The 16,940-nt window shown below is 39.6% G+C and overlaps 1 non-coding gene across 1 annotated transcript; it reads right to left on the reverse strand.

Moving 5' to 3' along the window:
- Positions 1 to 16,092: 16,092 nt before the first annotated feature.
- On the reverse strand, positions 16,093 to 16,165 carry TRNAF-GAA (transfer RNA phenylalanine (anticodon GAA)). Its single transcript has one exon. It is a non-coding gene; the product is annotated as a tRNA-Phe (tRNA).
- Positions 16,166 to 16,940: the final 775 nt, after the last annotated feature.

Below are 16,940 nucleotides of genomic sequence, written 5' to 3' on the forward strand. Positions count from 1 at the left end.
TGGGAACCACTTGCCTATATAGATGTAAAGGAATTGTGCCAGGCTGTGCAGGAGTATGGAAGGCAATCACCACACTTTCAAAACTTAACATCAGCAACATTTGAGGCTCATGTCCCAGTACCACACGACATGAAATATATCATGACAATACTCCTACCCTCATTGAACACACTTAGTGGGAGATAAGGTGGAAAAGACTGCCCAATCAAATGTTGTGGGACCATCAAGGGGATCAGGTTTGGAGGGATTAACCATCAGTCGCATAGCCAGGGAGGGAGCTCATAGTGACCCTGATGACCAAGCTGCAGTTTTAACACGGCCAATATTAAATTAAATTAATGAGGCTGCAAAGCCATGATCTAAGTCCCAGATGGCTCTAGACCGACTTTGATTTCATGGATGTTCACCAAGACCCAAATGAACCATATATAAAATTTTTTGATGGATTAAAATTAGCCTTGGACAGGCAAATATTGCTTGAAAGGGCAAAAGAAGAGCTGCTCAAAAGATTAGCTGTGGCAAATGCTAACAAACAATGCAAAAGGGTACTACATACACTACCCATTGATCCAGAGCCTACAATACCCCAGATGGTTGAAGCGTGTGATCGCCTGGTAATCCCTGAACATGCTGGAAACATCCAAGCCCAAGCCCTTGCTCAAGCTTCAGCAACATTTTGAAACAGCTCTCAAGATCCACAAAATCGACCTTGCTTTAATTGTGGAGACCAAGGGCATTGGCAAAGGGATTGTAATCAGCCCAAGAGAAGGCCATCCACTAGGCCTTGCAGATATAAACATTATGTAACTAACAAACCACCTCTCAAGCGGGGGAAGGTTTCTCGTTTCCAGGGAAACGGGAGATTGAACGTGGGGCAGTGATGTGCAATGACAAAAGTTTCCCTGCGACCTGTGCCCAGAACCATTGGCAACCAGGACGCCCTGTCCTGTGGGAGATCATCACTAACCTCCCTGCAAACGTACCACCAGGAACCAGAGTGGAACTGGCCTCTGTCAACTCAGTAATGGTAACTGATCTAATGATGCATGCCATCACAACCAGATTCTTGGGACCTGAACCAGACCCACGGGAATTTCTAATTTTAGGCATAACTCATTCACAATCTGAGGGATTTTTTGGTTTCCTTCCTGTTTTTTCTGTTACCGCTTCCCAAGAATTAAGTGTGTTAGCCATGTGCCCTGACCTTTCTTGTTTTATTCCCAAAAGTTTAATTATTGCACAAGATTTTTTGTTGCCAGAGAATAACCCAGACCCATCCTCCCTCATAATGTGGACAACACCGACCAAAAATAACATGTACTTTACAACTACATGGTAAACAGGTCATTTTAACTGGACTTACTGATACAGAATCTGACGTTACAGTAATAAATAAATAGCGTTGGCTGCCTAAGCTTGGACTCTCTCTCATCAGTGATGACAGTAGCAGCTTTAGAAGTTAAAGGCCCAGAAGGACGAGCAGCTGCCACCAAACCATTTATTGTTAAAGCCCCCATTATCCTATGGGGCAGAGTCATTCTCTCCCAATGGGGAGTCACATTGAAGATGGATTTTCAGTAAGGACCATTGAATTGCACAGACCCCAGAAGCTAACGTGGAAAACCAATCATCCAGTCTGGGTTGATCAATGGCCCCTTACTGACGTTAAATTAGCTGCGCTGAAAAGGTTAGTTAATGAACAGCTGGAAAAAGGACATTTAGCTCCAACAAACAGTCCTTCGAATACTCCTGTTTTTGTCATAAAAAACAGACAACAGGCAAGTGGAGGCTAATCCAAGACTTTTGAATGATTGATGATGTGATTAAGGATATGGGAGTGTTACAAGCGGGTCTCTCCTCACCTCAAGATTGGGAAATTGTTTTTATTAATTTGAAAGACTGTTTTCTCAATATCCCTCTTCATCCTCAGGATGCTCCATGTTTTGCTTTTTCTATCCCTTCTGTTAATCCACAGTTGCCTTCACAGTGCTTTCACTGGGTGGTTCTTCCCCAAGGGATGAAAAATTCTCCCACAATATGCCAGATGTATGTAGCAGAAATTCTCTTTCCAATTCACCAAGAACATCCACAGCCAATAATTTTTCACTACATGGATGATATTTTAATTTCTGCTGCTGCTGAATCTTCCTTGAAAAATGCAGTTTTTCAGTCAACTATCACTGCTGTTAAAACTGCTGTATTTGTTGTGGCAGAGGACAAAATTCAGAAATCTGCACCTTGGAAATACCTAGGGTTACAAATTTCTGAGCAAGCAATTAAACCTCAAATGATTCAGACTGAAAACAACCCAAAGACCTTACATGACTTACAGCAACTTTAAGGTAACATCAGTTGGGTTCAATCCTTATTGGCGATTGACAGTGAGGATTTAGCATCCCTATTTCAACTGCTGAAGGATGATACTAATTTAAATTCTAGAAGGAGCATTACAGGAGGTGCAAAAGTTGATCTACAAAACGTTAAGCAAGCTATTCAAAAAACGCAGGCTTATCATTATACTTCTTGCAATTCTAGGAAATAATCCTAAACTATATGTGTTGGGAAGGTAGAATTAGAAAGAAATTATAAATATGGCTCTTTAGCCAGAAAGGCTAAGGAAGAAATACAAATGAAAGCACGGTTCGAATAATTCAAAGAAACCAGTCTGGTATGCCAGAACACATTCTTTCCCCCAATAAAACTAAGCTGAGACCCCTCTCCCCAGCCTTATAAGGAAAGGTCTGAAGGACCCTGAGATAACTAAAAATATGCAAAAGCAGCGATTTCTATAGGTCGCACACAAATGTTACTGTATTAGTATACTTAGAAAGATTGGTTAGTGAAGGAATAGAATATTCAAATGTATAGATTATATAAGTAATTGTAAAAGAGAGTTCTGTCTCTTACTACGCTCTCTTAGTTCTCTTGGTCTCTCCTAGCTTACTATGCTCTCTTGGCTCTCTCTTAGCCCTCTTGGTTCTCTTGACTCTCTTAGTCCTCTTAGCTCTCTTGCTACTCTCTTGCTACGCTCTCTTAGCCCTCTTGCCTCACTCTTTCTACACTCTTGCTGCTCTTTTTCCCTGGCTCTCTCACTTCTGTTCTGTCACTCTCTTCTGAAGTCTTGAGCTCATGTATTCATATTTCACCCCCTTTTGTATTGTTCTCTCCGAGCCTGCTTTGAGCTTTATCTGCTGGCTCATAGCAGGCTCTCTCTCTCTCTCTCTCTCTCTCCCACACCCTGAAATAAACTTCTAACATCTAACTCGATTATAGAGGTCTTTGCCATGTCTCAGACCGTCCACCCCAGAAAGCGTCTCCTACAATGTGCTTTAATTTTTCAATGGGACATTAATGTGCCTGATCCACTGAGAATTTTAGAGTGGGTCTTTCTTCCATATCAGCCAAAAAAGACCATCACAACATCACCTGAGATAATGGCACAGCCAATCATTAAAGCCCAGTCTCAATTGATTACCCTTTTGGGAAAAGATTTTGCAATTATTTATTTTCCAGTTACATTTATTTATCTTGAATGGCTCGTACAAAGATCAGAACACTTACACTTTGCTTTACTTAACTTTTCAGGCCAAATTTCAATCAATTTTCCCAAGCATAAGCTATTTCATACTTCATTAAATTTGATCTTTAAACCCCTTCAAAGTAGGACATCATTGGAGGCAATAAAGTTTTTTACTGATGGTTTGGGAAAAACTAAGAAAAAAAATCAGCAATTACTTGATTTAATCCCAAAACTCTCAAATGGGAATCTGATGTTAAAATAGTATCAGGTTCCCCACAAATCACTGAATAGGCTGCAATTGTAAGACTTTTCTCGAAATTTACCTTATGTCTTAATTTAATAACTGATTCATTTTATGTTACCAGAGTTGTTGAAAAAGCAGAAGCTTCCTTAATTAAACAAATTCCAGATGAGCCACTTTATATTTTATATTTTATATTTATATATTAATTAAGAAATTAATTTTTCTTCTTTCTTCTAGTAGTTTCCCACATCTCTGGCACACCAGCCTTCCTGGATTTATAACAGAAGGAAATGCCAGGACTGATCACTAAACAATGCCTTTGCAAACTACCTTACCAAAACTTATAGAACAAGCAAGATTAAGTCATGATTCTTACCACTAAAATTCTCTGGCTTTGACAAGAACATTTAAAATCACTAAAGAACAGGCTCAATTAATTGTTCAGTTGTGTGCAGACTGCCAAAGACTGCTTCCATCCGCGGGAGGGGTCAGTCCAAGAGGACTAAATAGTCTTCAGCTTTGGCTGTCTGATGTCACTCACTATTCTTCTTCTGGTAAGTATAAATATATCCATGCTTCTGTTGATACCTTTTCAGGAGCTCTGTATGCCTCAGCCCATACTGGAGAGAAAGCTCAGGATGTCATTAAGCATTATGCTCAAGTTTTCGTGTCCCTAGGAGTCCCGCAGGAGATTAAAACTGACAGTGGGCTGGCATATATCTCCCAGAAGCTCCATTTTTTCCAGCTATGGGGTATTATACTCTACCGGAATACCCCACTTCCCTATAGGACAATCAATTATTTAGAGGTCTTGTAAGTCCTTAAAAGACCTTTTAGAAAAACAAAAAGTGGGAATAGAAACCGTAGCTATTACAGAAAGGCTACCAAAAGCCCTATGCATTTTTAATTCTCTAAACAGTTCGATGATGGAGCCAAATCCACCCATGTATTGACATTTTTCTAATGCATCTCAGGCCAAATTAAAAGAAAATCCACCAGTGCTAGTGAAGGACCTGGAGACCAAACAGATCTCAGGGCCCTTTCACTCATTACCTGGGACAGGGAATTTGCTTGTATCTCCACAGGTAGTGGACCTAAGAAAGTGCCAGCAAAAAACATCAAGCCATACCTGCAAAGAAGAGAAACACCTGTCAAGCCAACAGCGCCTGACCCAGAAGGAAAAGATAAAGGAGGAGGTACAGATCAAGACCAAGAGAACCCAGACTGACAAAATTATCTAATATAATTTCTTTCAGCCCCAGCAGTCTCATGTTCCTGCCCCTAAACTTTTTCAACGCTCTGTCTTCAAGTAACAGTTGGATAGTCCCACAACCAAAACAAAATGTATGGATCACTCTTGCCAATATTACCAAGCAAGAGACTATGTGTCTCTCAGCTGCCTGTAGCATCGGGTGTAGGTGGTCAGGTGACGCTACCTTTCCAAAAGCACCTCCAGAGAGGAAAGCGTCTGGGAAGCCCACAATCACACTCACACACACACACATTCACAGACACGCCACCGATAGCTGAATGATGGTGGAGAGCCAGGAAAGGCCTTTTTATGGAGTTCCAGTGAGGTTTATTGCAAGCATATACTGAAGGGGCCCAGGAACAAAGACAGGGAGCAATGGAGGGTCCAGAGATATATATCGGATTGGGGGCGTGGATCTGAGGGTCAAGGTCCAATAGGAACAGGATCAAGTGGTGCATAGGCAGGGTCAGGGAGAAGGAGAGCCAATGAGATAACAGGGGTGGAGGATTGCAGCAAACTGGGACCAATGGGGAAGCAGGGAAAGGAGAACTTTCCAGGGAGAGGACATATAAGGTAAAAAGCGGAGGGGACAGCTCACAGGCTAACTGGGTACATATAACTGGGGTACAGTAAAATGGTGGTGCAAGGAACTATGGGAAAAGCCTTTTCCTACAATCATTGTGTGGGGGAAAACTTTCACACCTTAGAGGCCTCCTTCCACACCATCATTGCCTTTGGCTCCAGAGCCTCCACGGTTGCCAGCCCAAGTAACCCCTTCTCCACCTCTCTAGTGGGGTTACCTACGGATGTGTGGCCAGTACCAGTGGATACCATCTGTACTTTGCAAACTCAAGGTCAAAGCATTAAAATCTGGAAATTTAACCCCATAAATGTCTGGGATAACTGGACAAAGAAATTACCACATGTACCAACGGAAACCCAAGAACTATTGGGATCAGTAAAAATGGACTATTGTATAAAATTTTATCACTTAAGTTCATTCAAAGACATTTCTCCAAACAATAAATTGTATAGAAATCAGACCCTGTGGTACAATTATACCACTAATACTCCTACCTGGTCCAGTCTGCACCCAATTCAATTAACACCTGGCAGTTTCTTTATTTGCAGAGATAGGGCTTTGCCTATCTAATCACATCTCTTGGTCTATACCATCACAAATTAAATGTGGCGCATGTAGCTTGGGCATTTGACTATGCTAGCACCTAATCTAACCATGGCACATAAATTAGTTCATACTAAAAGAGCCATTCACCAATTCAAACCAGATTGCAATGATAAAATTACCTATTGGAATCAGTCATCAGAGATTGTTATGTCCATGCTATTGCCATGGGTGGCTGCAGCCAAAGCCTTAAAAGAATTAGATGGGATTGGGTGCTGGCTTAGCAAACAAACCAGTGCAACATCAATCGCCTTCAGTGAGTTACTTACTGACATAACAGCTGTTAGTCACACAACCCTACAGAATAGAGTGGCCATTGATTTTCTTCTTTTAGCCCATGGCCATGGTTGCAAAGACTTAGAGGGTTTATGTTGCATGAAGTTATTGATCATAGTAACTCAATCCATCACAGCATAAATCTTCTGAGAGGGTGTTAACAAGCAAGAACAGGGAGTTAACTGTCTTAATAGGTTGTTCCAAGGGTGGAACATTTTGAGTTACATGATGCTGTCAACAAAACTGTTCTATTAGTTGTCTTTATTGTTGTTACCATCCTAGCTCTTCTACCCTGTTTGTTTGAATGAATGTTTAAGATGTTTGAAAAATCTATTTACACTTCTTCATTAGAAAAACAAAAAGGGGGAGATGTGGAAGTCGATCCAGCCCCCAGCATTAATCTCCAGCCCCTAAGGTCATGGGAGACATCTCCATGGTTAGAGTGAGAGAAATCTCACCTGGAAACCCCAATGGGAGTCCTCTATATTAATTAGTCTAGAAAGTTCTCTGTTCCATGCTCCACAATTAGTTCATTTTTACTGCATTGTTATGAAAATTTGTTATTGTGTTTCTCCATTGGACCGTGTCCCTCAAACTCCACCCTAATCCTATCTCATATAAATACTGTATCCACCCAGGACCGTGCCCTTTTTATGCACCCCCATACCAAGTTCAGATTTCTGTTTGTTGTTTTGCCCATTAAACCAGTTCTGTTTCAGATTGCACCAAAGTATGCCCATAATTCTTTGCATCAGCCACTGTGGATTCTCATCCGACTCTGAAAATCGCAGCCACTGCCAGGACTTACTATCCAGACTGACTTCCAGATATGCTCCCTTAGATCCACAGAAAGATGCTTTGATTGATCTACTGCCTCACATGTTAGTGCTGAAAATACATAAGCAAATGTTTTAATTATGCTATCCAGAAATGTCCCAGTACATTTCACATGTTACAGAAAGATGAAATATTCGGGAGAGAGTAACAAGATTAAAAGTTTGGGAGAGAGATAGATTTCTGAGAACAGTGAATTAGCAAATAAGAGAGGGATCATTTTGCTGTCAGAGGGAGGTCTGAGCATGATGCAGAACAAGGCACCAACTTTTTGTTTCCAGATGATGGGAATGTTAATTCTTTTGCCACAGTTTGACTGTCAAAGTGAGGTAAAACCAGACACTTTTGTCATCTTAGTATAATTTTTCTCAGTAATTTTATTCATCCATGGAATGTTTTTCCTACTACCTGGTGTGGTGTTTGACAAGACAGATGCTGTGAATGGAGATATTAATGCCAACAAAGTTCTGCTTACAGGTATCTGTTTTGCAGCTAAAACAAACAGCCAGAACTTGTTCAATATGTATTTTAGACAAGTATGACAGCTTTGTAGAGAGGAAGGTATTGATCTGATTTTAAAATATTATGAGGGAAAATAAAATGGGCTAATCACCACACAATACATGGGACAGAAAGTAGATGAAGACAACCTGGTCCTCATCCTAATTTTAACAGCAACTTATCACAAATATTCTCTATATAAAAAAACCCAAATCACATTAATGCTAACATGGTGCTTTATCATCACTTCTAAATAAGTGTATATAACCTTAAAGATAAATTTACTGACTGCAAAGCATTGGCATTTTTTGTATTTTGCTGTGAGTCATGGATGCTGTGGTGGACTTATATCATTGTATTTCAGTGGGTTTATTTAAGTGTACACAATATGCTCTTTTCATTTATTTTTCTTAAGTCATTAGTTGGGATGAACTTCGTGGAAAAATAACATAGCTAAAACCAGCAAGAACAATCTACTACAGTGGATCTTAATCACAAATCACAAATATCTTAACAAAGTCTCATTACTGTCACTGTAGGAAAAGATCACACAGAGTTTGTTGGAGGTCTGGTACACCACAGAACAGCCATCACTCCACCTGCCACCATACAGCCTACATGGAAGATGAATAGGTATTTCCAGAATAGATATTGGAGTTACACATATTAATTCATATTTTCATGTGTCTTTATGTGGAAGGAATCAGTTGGAGTGCTAAACACCAGCCATTTGCACTTCCTCACTTCCAAAGAGTGATCCTATCTGTAGGCAGAGACAAACCAGTCTGGAAGAAACTGAAGACAAAAATAATTTGTTTAACCTGGTTCTCCTAAATAACAGGCTCCATCAGCTACTATGCATTTTTCATTACTTCTGTAAACTTAATTTTATTTCTGACACTTCCGCACTTCTTCATAAAATCTGTTCTAAATATGGAAATTCTTCTTGTATTGCCCCAGGTGAAGAACAGGAAGTGATCACCAGATAATCCTGTATTATATATCAAATTATATATCAATACTGCAAATGTGTCTGACAACTGCTTTGGAAGAGCTGGACATGGCCAGGTGTCTGATGGCATAATTTTAAATCAGTGGGGTTTGATTTTCTGTGCCTGAGAGTCCAGCACTCTTGGTTCTCCTGACAGCAGATCCAAGCATGTAAAGGGCTCCAATTTGTGTGTCTTTTTAAATACAGTGACATCAACCTAAAACAGTCACAGAGGCTGATATTCCTTCTGTGGTGATGATATATCCTCCTAGGTTGACAAGTCAGAGTTGTCTTAGTTTTTTGAAACGTCTGCCAAAAAATACTCCTAGTGTTGTACAATTCCACTGTTATTGTATTCTTTTTTACTTATTTTCTCACACTCGCTTCTTGTAAATCAGAGGTGTATTGATCATCATCATTTCCAAAGGATAATTAATTACACAGAGAAAAGAAAAGCTGGGACAATTTTTTTTCATAGATTGGAACTTTTCTATTGCTTGTCAATGACTTCAAGTATCTAATAAAAATTGTGGAGTTCATAATGATTTCAAGTGGATGAATCATATTCTAAGTTAGAAATAATGGCAGAAATTGTTCATGAAAATTATACCAAAATCAAGTAAAAGAAAAATTACCTCTGCTCCCACTTGCAGATAGTTATATAGCTCAGTGACTATAGAGCTGCCTCAATCACTTTAAAAAGACCTGATTATATTTTCTGGGTATAATGACTTTATTTCTGTCTTCTCAAAATTAACTTCTCTGCTGTGTCTTGGTCTTACCCTAAAGAAAGAAATCTGTTTCCTCAGCATCCCTACAGTCATCTGTTTGGAAAAATTCTAAAAACTGTCACTAAAATAAAAATATTCAGCAGTCATCATTTCAAAACACTGTGCTAGGACAAAACCAGATTTTCTTACTTACTCTTAAACTTCAGCACTTTTATGACAGTTTCAGCTTCTTCTGTGGTCAATGGAGAGTGACAAGAACTTTCCATCATGACAGAGGAAAAGTTTGTCACCTTTTACACCGTTGATGCCCATGTAACAATTGTCATTCATAAAGTAGAGTTTATGTAAGGAAGTCCACCTTGGTTAATGAAGTAGTCTGTGAGCAATTAAAAATACAGTTTTATGCTTGCTCATACTAACAGTCTCTGCCATCTTTTTGAAACACGTATGGAAGAGGGCATGATTTTTTCTACACATTCTTTTAAATTTCCTCTATCTACCACATTGGTATAATGAGATAAGCTTTAAGTTATCTGTAATGTGACGTTATATTCTTTACTGTCATAGTTGTGTTGTGAGGATGTTTTCATTTTCCTAGGAAGTGTTGCCAAGACTATACATTATACAAACGGTTTTTTTGTCCCTCCTCTCTGAACCTGCCATTAGGGTGCTTGAAATATCTATTTGAATTGCTGGAATTCTCTTGGATTCCCAGAATCTTTGCTCTCAGGTTTCTCTTTTTCTGAAACATAAGACTAGATTTTGTTAAAGCGTATAAATATCTGTAAAGAATATGGTGTTTTAGTTAAGTTCAGTGTGGGATTTTATGTACTTTCAGGAATCAAGAGATCTTATATACTTTCAGAAGTGGAGAACAAGGAATAAAAAACACGTATTACAACTGTTAACAGATTCAACAGTCATACTCAGCATCTGATGGTTCACAAATTTTTATACAACTCTAGGCAAGTGTTACAAATTCTTGCTTCTTTTGATTTTGGCGGCAAAATGTTTTTTCATCAGCCATAGGCTTGGTTAGTGTACAATCTGCTAACTATAGCACTCATTTTCTTGGGAATTGAAAAAGATTAATGAAAACCTCTGAGGCAGAGATGAGCATGCAGTCCAGCTTTCGTGATGCTGAATGAGCATTCCTGTCACTACAGGAGTGAATGAAAGGTAAGAGTTTTAAGTTCATTTAAAGTCTCACAAAGTACCTTTGCATTTCTTCCATACTTTTGACAAAGTTGTAACAATTTATTAATAATGTTGGATACTGTGAATGTATGAATGATTTTTGTTAATGTTCTTTTTCTAATGGAAAATACTCATATTTATCATGGTGTCCAAATGTGCACAGGTGACACATTTTTAAAATTATTATCTGTTTGTGAATTTCAAGACTGGTCATCTTTTCTCCCTAAACACTTTACTCTTCAGAGATTATAAATCATGAAGCTGTGGTGCTCAAAAGCATCTACTTTTTATGAATACTGATATGATTTAACTTTTTCTTTGTGTCTTGGGTTGCAATGCAAGATGTAGCCAAAAGTATGTGTTCTATTACCATCTGTTAAAACCAGGTGTGGCAGTGTTCTTTATCTCTTCCATGAGCCATCCTCCCTCCAGGGGGGTATCTTCTCTTAATGGGCCATTGAGTCTCACTGCAGGACTGATAAAATGACATCATCCCATTGGGAGATGCTTCAGCCAGGGGCAGGAGCCAAGCATTCCTACCTGGATATAATCTGAGATTTGCAACACCACAGTCAGCCTTTCTCCACTGGATTCCCAGAGGAGGACTGGACCCATCACCACCACCATAGGACCTTCAGAGGAAAACTACACCCTTCTACAGGATCATTGCTTCAACAGAACCACATTGTCGCTGCAGGAGGCCTGCAGCCACCATTTAGTTAGACTGCTACAAACACCGTGCCCAACAGGGTGTCAGGTTGTATTCTGACTCTGTCAGTGGATAGGTTGGTTGTTTTGGGCTTTTTTTGTACTACTGCATTTTTATTTTAATTTTCCTAGCAAAGAACTGTTGCTCCTATTCCCATATCTTTGCCTGAGAAGCCCTTAATTTCAAGATAACAATAATTCGGAGGGGGAGAGGTTTCAATTTTTCCATTTTAAAGGAGGTTCCTGCCTTCCTTAGCAGACACCTATCTTTTCAAACCAAGACATTTTGTCATAAATGATATCACATAGTTTACATAAGGAAAAGTGCTTTTGTGTCTTTGTTTTGCTGGTTTCTTTTGTTCTTCAGGCCAGATTCTAAAGGGCAGGATCATAGTGGAGAGTTACATGTGTAGAAAAAGACCTAACTGGTCGATTTTTTCTAAGTTAATGTCACATCATAACCTCTTTCAGATAAGCTATGTGGAAGATACAGTAAAATTTTTGCTGTTAAAATAGTTATAACAATTACCCCTTAAACAATCTCAATCTAAAATGGGATGAGCATGTATTCTTAGTTGCATGCGTTGTAATAGTCACCCTGCTTACAGTGTTGACTTTTGTAGCACACTTTATTTGATAAATACTTCATCTCTGATAGAAATATTTTAGGAACTGGTAGGAAACTCAGAGGGGAGCACTGAGAATTAAATTTTCTGATGGTATTTATCTGACTCAACTAAATGAAAATATCTCAAGATTTGAGTTCCCCTTTTTATAGAGGAATGTAAGTACTCACTGGATATGATTCCTCTCATCTTCAAGCAAGCACTAAAGTAGTACTGATAGTCATGTTCTGATTTTCCCTGACTGGTGTGACTTGGTTGATGTTTACATAAAAATGTTTATAATTAGGTGGGACAAAACCTAGCAACTGCCTTTACAGCTAAATCTCACAGGACTGATCCACAGTCTACCAAAGTCTATGTAATTCTCTGGGTCAGAGATCATTCCTTTCTTAATGAAAGATATAATGAAATAAAGAATAAGTGTTGTATTTCTTGAGCTCAGCCACCAGAATTTTCTCAGAATTCTGGCATGGCTATGGAATACATTAGGGATGTAAGAAAGCATATTCTCACATTAGTCATTGGATGTACATTTGGGCATTTGCCATTTTCATTTCAATCCTTGATTTAGTAAGAGAAAACCAACTAAATCAATTTTCTTTTATTTATTTAGTAAGGGAAAACACTGTTTTAAAATATGGAAGCCTTGGAAACATTCCAGGAAAGGAAAAGGTTTGACTGAAGACAGGCACATACAGACTACACTTCCAAAGTATGACTTGGTTAGGGATGTGCAACTCTGCTCAAAAAAAATGTACCAATGCATGTGAAAAAGCAGCACTCACTTGTGTTATCAGCAGCGTTACAACTGATTCTGTGTAAACATTATACATATGGCTCTTGGGTCACACAGAGCTCAGAAGGCCAAGGTTTCCATGGACAGCAGCAGATGTTCTGTGTCACCAGGAAAGTTCTCAGAACCTGGCATGGCCAGGGCTCTATGAAGAGATCAGGAAAATACTTGCTAGTACTAGTCAAAAAATCCCCAAAAATTCTTCTGTTTCAAGCCAGCCCATGTTTTGAATGGTTAAATGCTATTTCCACAATGCAAATTGCTGAGGATTTCTGTATGTTTCAACTGTAGGTAGTTGAAACCACTGACTGCAAAAAATACTACAAACCTGAAGACTCTTGATGGACTTGACTCTTGACTCTACTATCCTCAAGTAGGGTGGGTCACACTTCTAGCTGCTGTTTCCACATTTAATTACCAAAGCATCTTGATTTGGATTTGGAGAAGTGAGAGAAGATTGTTTATACAGAACTAAAGTCATGTTTCATCTTGGTATTGCTGTATCCTTATGAGACCTGGAGGTCATATCGTTAAAGAAGTTATTTTCATGTTCATCACAGAATTGTTTTCAGCTCTAGTCAGGGATGACATTGCACTAATACTGGTTGTAAGAGATCTCTAGACCTTCAAATTGAGATACAATGGCTGACAGGAAAAAACTTGTTTTATTTTGTTAAGAGAAGATCATACATGACAGAATAGCTATTAACTGTAAATAAAGCTCTTTCTGCAATTTTCCATATCTGATGATACTTTCATCAATTTTGTTGCAAGATCACTATGCCCAATATGTATCAATAGAATACTGTCTCTATATGCATAATTATCACTTATTAGCAAATGTCATAAGTCAAATTTCCAGCTGCCTGCCTAGAATGTGTAAGCATTTGGCTCTGATTTTAGTCAAAAATCATGGAGGCTGCATAGTTCTGTTCCTCATGTTTTTATTAGATAATATTGCTGCAGTGTTGAGAGAATATTTATATGGAACGATATGACAAATGTCACATATCAGCTACAAATATAGACTAATAAATCATAAGGTGTCTTAGCTGTGGGATCAGTAACACTAGAGAACCTCAATGTGAAAAATTAAAATCTCATACACTAAAAAATGTAAATAGCAGGAAAAAAGCAGCAGAAGATGTATACTTAGCAAGAATAGCCTGGAATAGCCTAAAATGAGTTCAGCAGAGTAGTGGGATATCCTTCTTTTCTTGCTTTCTTGCTTTTTGAGATTAACAGGGCCTCCAACGCATGAGACATGAGGTGAACTGCTCTTCTGAAGCAATTTTCACTTTCATCTAAAATTCAAAACTCTGGCATACAAAGTTAACATTTAAAAGACCCAACAAAAACAATGAAAACCCAGGGAGAAAAAAAAAGTGTGGATTTTAAAGGAATACTAATATTTTTATCTTCATAGCCTAAATTAAGTCTTTTTGTGTTTTCATTATCAAGAGTTACGTAGTGCAATCACAATCAGGCAGTTTTACAGGTTAATTTCTATTTCTAGGTCATCAAACAACAGAATCATTTGAAGCTTCCTAAATATCCAGTAATGGTATGACCTTACAAAGTCCAGTACACTTTAACAAAAACAAAAAAAAAAACCCGTGGTAGAGTTTACACTGTCAAAGAAACAATGCGAATTTTTCCTCAAAGCTGACGGTGACTGAATTTTAAAATAGTTTTTACAAGTTCTTAAAACTTTACAAGCTGAAAAGAAGTAAGCTGCAGATAATAATCAGCATTGCCCCTTTTGATATATCTGAGTTAAAAATCTGTGTCTTGTGGATTATTCTGATTAGGAGGAAACATAAGTGATGAGTATCTTAGACAAAAATATGTCTGTATGCAAGAATACTTACCTGAGCACAGGATGTGCTGTATATTCCTATACTTGCCTCTCCAGAGCTCTCTCTCAGTCATCAGGGAGCCCAAGAGTTGAAAATATCAGCTATATCAAGCCCTGTGGCAAAACCCAGAGCTGACTCCAGCTGGGACTAAGATTTCACTTGAAGAGGAGATCCATAGACATGCTGATATATTAACCTCCTGGCAATCTGAATGGCTCAAAATAACTTGTTTTCTCATTCAAAAGACAGTGTAGTTTGTAAATAAATGCATTAAAAGGATCTAACAGATCGTTGTTACCTTTGTAATAATGTTTAATTATTCATGCAAATATACCGTCAGCATTATATGTTGGTCACAGAAACCAAAGCTGTGATTTAAATAAGCAAGTAAGATTTTGGAGTGCCTCTACTTCTGTGTAGAGAGCCTGAGAAACACCTGTCTCGGGTTGCAATGCAAGATGTAGCCAAAAGTATTTATTCTATTACCATCTGTTAAAACCAGGTGTGGCAGTGTTCTTTATCTCTTCCATGAGCCATCCTCCCTCCAGGGGGGTATCTTCTCATAATGGGCCATTGAGTCTCACTGCAGGACTGATAAAATGACATCATCCCATTGGGAGATGCTTCAGCCAGGGGAAGGAGCCAAGCATTCCTACCTGGATATAAGTTGAGATTTGCAACACCACAGTCAGCCTTTCTCCACTGGATTCCCAGAGGAAGACTGGACCCATCACCACCACCACCTGTTGCCTCAGATGAGGCGTAGCGACCCGGTTCGTGAGTGACATGACTGCTAAGCTTACAGGCCTGTCAGGCTAATCACACGCGAACACCAATGTGGTGGATGGTGAAGAGCGTTTATTTCCAGTGTGCAAGGTTTTATATGGCCGAGTTATGATTATGTCATCACTGTGATATTATGGGTTATAGAACTTTGGAGAAAGAGGGGCCCTATCTTCACGTACATCGCAAGATCTTCCGATCGGCTTTCCCTATCTAACCACATCATCTCCCCCCCTCTCCATGAACAGAACTTTATAACTGAATGACTTATGTAATTAACAACAAACTGTGAACTTGTTAGTAATGAACATTGAACGAAACCATGGTGTGTTAGTACGAACTATCATGCAAACTCAGGTTAACTGTCTCTGTTCTAAATATAAAATGTCCATTATCCAAATGGGTTTTTACAAACTAGGCTAACTTATTAAGATGACAAGGACCAAAAATAAGTGCAAACACAACAATGGTAACTGGTCCTGCTAACGTGGATATGAGGGTAACAATCCATGGGGATTGGCTGAACATTGAATTAAACCAGTTCTGTTGAGAACGTTGTCGGCTACACTGTTCAAGTCTTTGCTGAAGCTCTGTCGAAACTCGGGATTGAACCACGGACCTTTAGATCTTCAGTCTAACGCTCTCCCAACTGAGCTATTTCGGCGGGCCAGAGGTTGGCTGGTTACGGTTGTGTTGGCTCTGAACAGCCATGACCTCCTTGATGCATAGGTAGGATATCTACTCTGCGTCTGTCGCTCTTAGGCCCAAAAGTACCGCGAGGCTAATGGCGGTAATGAGTTCTCGCTTTTGGCATAGGAAACCTCTCTCTTGGTGGTAAGGCAATTCATCTCCATGGAAATACAGGATCCTAGGGATAATGACCACTCAGACACAAAAATTGTTAGTTTCATCAAAGTGTTTGATGGAAATACACAGAGTAATACCTGTGGAGCTACAGGCCCAGATTCCCGAGGTTGCTGGAACTACCCAGGACTCGGTCTTATTGAGTGGCAGTGGGCTTCTGGGCTACGATGCCTTTTGGTGGGACTCCGCCCTCTCCCTTTCCCAGGACCGGTTTTCTCCCCTCCCTTTCTCCACCTTCCTTCCAGCGGGTTCTTTTCCTTACAAGGAGACACTCTACAGCACGCTCTCTGATTGGACTGTGAGCTCTCCTCCCCTTCACTGTCGGCGCTGTCTGCCCACCTCCCCTTAGACTCCCGATCGCGTATGTCCGCACGTGTTAGGCACCCTTCGCTCCGCCCCTTTCTCCTGTCCCTGGCGCCATTTCGTGGCACATACGGTGGAGGCCTTTCCCCGACATTTCCAGGGCCCGCGGTGTCAGGCGCACCCCGCGGCTCAGTGGCATCGGTAATCCCCAGTGGCAAATTATGTTCTGCGGCCAAACCTGCGTTAGGATCGGGCAGGTGGAACGGCGACTC

Source organism: Poecile atricapillus, chromosome Z (genome assembly GCF_030490865.1).
Source record: "Poecile atricapillus isolate bPoeAtr1 chromosome Z, bPoeAtr1.hap1, whole genome shotgun sequence".
Lineage (NCBI taxonomy): Eukaryota > Metazoa > Chordata > Aves > Passeriformes > Paridae > Poecile > Poecile atricapillus.